At 41.9% G+C, this 4,423-nt stretch overlaps 1 non-coding gene across 1 annotated transcript; it reads left to right on the top strand.

The window, feature by feature from the left end:
• The first annotated feature begins 3,883 nt into the window (after positions 1–3,883).
• Positions 3,884–3,956, top strand: TRNAQ-UUG (transfer RNA glutamine (anticodon UUG)). Its single transcript has one exon. It is a non-coding gene; the product is annotated as a tRNA-Gln (tRNA).
• Positions 3,957–4,423: the final 467 nt, after the last annotated feature.

Below are 4,423 nucleotides of genomic sequence, written 5' to 3'. Positions count from 1 at the left end.
TTAGATTTCCTTGTGTCCTCAGCATTCAGATGAATTTTAAAATTATGATTAGTAGCTTCTCTAGCTTGTTGTTAATATTAGTAGGCAACAGTGATCTCTTGTGAATTTCTGCATTCTAAATGGAAGCATAAGAGCTGGGAATATTTTAAAATTTGGAACTGTCATAATTTGCATCTTGCTGATACTTTGACCATTGTTATGGTTTTGTAATAAAAGTGTAGTTTTAGCAAGAAATACCAGATAACTGGTGTTAAGTCAGGAAATGGCACATGGAAGCCGAAACTCCAGGCTTTGGGAGCCCATCAAGTCACCTCTGCCCACGAAGATGGGGCATCTTCTAAGATGACATTGGCTCCAGTCTTAGCCACACCTGGCAGTATGGCTCTCCTACTGCTCATTTTCTCACTGGTTTCCATGTGAGCATCTCTCTCTCTCTCTCTTTTTAATGTAGACTATTTTGTAAAGTCTTTATTGAATTTGTTACAATATTGCTTCTGTTTTATGTTCTGGCTTTTGGCAACAAGGCATGTGGGGTCTTGGTTTCCCAAGCAGGGACTGGACCCTCACCGCCTGTACTGGATGGTAAAGTCTTAACCACTGGGCTACCAGGTAAGTCCCCCTGGCAGCATCTGTCTGGAGGCTGTCTTGTTGACTCAGTAATTTTTGAAATCAACCATTAGATAGCAAAACTTTGGAAGGAGAAGAGGAAAAATAGTATATCCTCTTTTGCTTAATCCTCTTAAGCATAAATATCATCTATGCTTTCTTCATATGCTTGCACCTCTTCCTTTCTTTTACTTTGCATTTTTTTTTTTTAAACTGGGCAGAGAGTCAGCTCTCAGAACCTCTTTCCAATCAAGCCATAGAGAGCATGTCATACCCTACGTGTCCCTACCTACCATCACCCGTGGAAGTAACAAGTGCTGGGAGAGTCCTCAGCTTGCAAGATCAAGTCTAATTATACTATGTTCTGGTTCATTAACAAGACTACTTGAATAAGATTGAAGACAAAGCAACAGACTATCTGTTAGGATTTGGCTGTGTGTGACCAAGAAAAAAAAACAACCCAAAAAACATAACAACCCAGAGTAACAGTGGTCTAAGTACAATAGCTGTTTATTTCTCTTTCAGACACAGGACATTCCTAGATGTCAGGGATCTGGGATCTCTTTACCTTATTTCTCAGCCATGTGTGATCTTGGGCTCATAGTCTTGGTGGCATTCACATTCTAGGAAGAGGAAAAAAAGGAAAAGGAAAAAAAGAAATGTAAAGAAACAAAGGGTACAGGTGTATACCACCTCTTACGGAAGGCCCTTAAAGGTTGTCCAGTACATTCCTACTCACTCCACTGACAAGAACTTTTTCATGTGGTAATACTTAGCAGCACAAGAGGCTGAGGAACAGAGCCTTTATTGTAGGCAACTGTTTGTCCAGCTGAAAATCAGGGGTTCTACTGCCATAGGAAAAAAGAAAAAGTGAAGTTGCTCAGTCGTGTCTGACTCTTTGCGACTGCATGGACTGTAGCCTACCATGCTCCTCTGTCCATGGGATTTTCCAGGCAGGAGTACTGGAGTGGGTGCCATTTCCTGCTCCAGAGGATCTTCCTTACCCAGGAATTGAACTTAGGTCTCATGCATTGTAGGCGGACGCTTTACTGTCTGAGCTACCAGGGAAGTCCCTACTGCCATAGAGAAAGAGGAGAATGTGTTATATATTGAGGGTTAACCAGCAGTTTTGGTCACCAGTCAGCTCTCTCGGGAAGAATATTACAGAGTTCCAGCCTAGTCCTGGACCTTGAAATCATCTTTGAGGGGAGAGCATTTAATATGTCAATAACCTCTATTCTGATAACTGCTCCCCGTCCCTGGTAGCTCTGTGGGTCTGTAGAACCAGAGCAGTGATAGGATAGTAGTAGTAGCAGTGTAGTTGCTCAGTCATGTTCAACTCTTTGTGACCCCATGGACGGTAGCCCGCCAGGCTCCTCTGTCCATGGTATTCTCCAGGCAAGAATACTGGAGTGGGTTGCTATGCCCTTCTTCAGGGGATCTTCCTGACCCAGGGATAGAACCCAGATCTCCTACATTGCAGGCAGATTCTTTACCAACTGAGCCACTAGATAACAAAGGATCTAAAATATGATGTCACATGGGGAACTGCTGAAGAAACAGGATCTTTAGCTTAGAGGAAAAAAGAGTTGGTAATGACCCTTGTCTTCACATATTTGAAGTGGTGTCTTGTGAAGTCTGGATGGATGAGAAGAGCAGAATCCAGGCAGTGAGTGGAAGATACAGGGAGAGTAATACAAGTTCAATGTACAGAGGAAAACCCTAGTAGTAAGAGCTGTCAAAAAGAGGTAGTGAGCACATATTTACTGCTGTCATCCTGCCATTGATAGGTGTTGAGGACAAAATAGTCAGCAAGAAGGTCTGATTCCTGCCAGGATGGCAGCTATGCTCTAGCGAGGAAGTCAGAAGTTGATCAGATAATCAAACACATGTGACTGCAGATCATCAAATATAACAACTAGATCTTAGAACATTGATAGTGGTTGAAGTAAGGGACAGGCACCCATTTTTAGACCTTCTAGAGGATGTGCGCTTCTGTCAGGTCTAAACTTATGGTCTCTCCTGCTCATTTCTAGTGTTCTAGGTAGTGCTGCAGTGGATAGAAGGAAGAAATTTGCCTTGGAGGGCAAAATGAATTCCAAATTTGTGGGACTTCTATTGATAAAATGGACTTTTTAAAGTTTCACAGTGGTGCACCATCACTAAACCAGGTTGTGCTAACCTCTCACCTGGATAGAGAATGTTGGTTGATCACATGTGAATTCAACAACTTGAAGTCTTGAAAGACTTGAACTAGTTGGTTTGGAAGAACTAAAAGATCCTCTAAAATCTGTAAATATTCTAAAAAGTTTCTGAAAATTCTGAAAAGTTTTCCCACTGAGGACTTAAAAAAAACAACCAAAAAACCCATAACTCCCTTTTGCCCAAGAAAATAACCAAGAAAGAAATGATAAAAACCCTTTTTTTCAGTTCTCTCAGTCTAAATATATCAATATACAAAAACATGGTAATTTTATGAGTGAAACAAGTTATACATAATGCATTTTTATGTTCCTAAACGAACAGCATGACTTTATATCTGTAAAGGGCACTAAAAATAAGCTTTGCATGTATTTCAGTCCCCTGCCCCCAAATTTTCTTTGAAGAAAAAATTTTTTTGTTCTTCCGTAGCTTAAAATTTCTGAAAAATCTCTGTATCTGGTCTGTTCCTTTTGTTCTTTCTGCCTTGTAGCTTGGGTTCTATTTCTGTAAAGTGGATAAGTGTGAAATTAGCTGTTCTTTTAGTCTAACTGATAGATGAGATTTAACTCTCTGTCATCTACCTGCTGGGTGTCTAGAGAGCTTGGGCTCTGGGGTGAGTGTTCTGTCCATGGTTTTTGCCAAGGTGGGCTTCATTTCTTCCCAGCTTTAGTTCCCACTAGGGCCCACCAGGCGCACTGACACGCAGTGTTTATCCAAAGAATTCAAGAGCTGTACAGCCAGAGAGTAATTTGTCTTCATGACACACCTGGGAGGCATTCGGGCAAAGAGGCTGTTACGATGGTGGGGTGTTGGCAAGAGCATCAGTTTGGAGTCTGGACAGAGTGCTTGGGGGCTGAGACTCTTGGGCTCTGCCACCAGCTTTGTAGGATCGTGGGAAGATCTTTTCCCCTCTCTGAGACCTTTATTGCTCACCAAAAGGATGAGGGTATTGGATAAAAGCTCTGTGGACCTCATATGCTCCAATGTTCTACACATGTATTATTTTGAGCCCACATTTCAAAATAAGAAGGTCGCAGCATTGATCTAAGATTATAAAATAGACTAATGAGGAAATTCCCTGATGGTCCAGTGGTTAGGACTTGGCACTTTGACTGCCAAGGGCCCAGGTTCAGTCCGTGATCAGGGAACTAAGATCCCACAAGCCATGCAGTATAGCCAAAAAAAAAAAAAAAAAAAGAAAGAAAAAATCCCAAAAAATGACTAACGGGAGAGTTGCTCTTTTTTGCTTCTGAATGGCACTGCAGTTTTTTGAACAAACACGTTTGTCCACATTAACATGCTGGACAATCTTGGTTTACCATGGCAAAGAGTAAAAATAAACTCTAGGGGAAAGCAGGGTGGAAGGAAGAGAATAAATCCTCCTGCTGTCTGAAACTCTGTGGCATAGCGGTAATAATCTCAATACCCACTTTAGGCTGTGTCACCTTGCTAGCTCTTGGGGAGGAGAGCTGGAAAAGAAATGCTCCCTTAGTCTCTGGTGCTGTTTCATTGGCTTATTTCCTTCCAAAGCTGTCCCTTGAATGCCTGAGCTTGCTTATAGTCAGCCAGCTTGATACTGGCTTTGAGCTATTCCTGACCAATGCAGTAATGACCG

Source organism: Odocoileus virginianus, chromosome 23, assembly GCF_023699985.2.
Source record: "Odocoileus virginianus isolate 20LAN1187 ecotype Illinois chromosome 23, Ovbor_1.2, whole genome shotgun sequence".
Lineage (NCBI taxonomy): Eukaryota > Metazoa > Chordata > Mammalia > Artiodactyla > Cervidae > Odocoileus > Odocoileus virginianus.
Note: the sequence above shows the minus strand (reverse complement) of the source record. Positions and strands in the feature narration are given on the sequence as shown.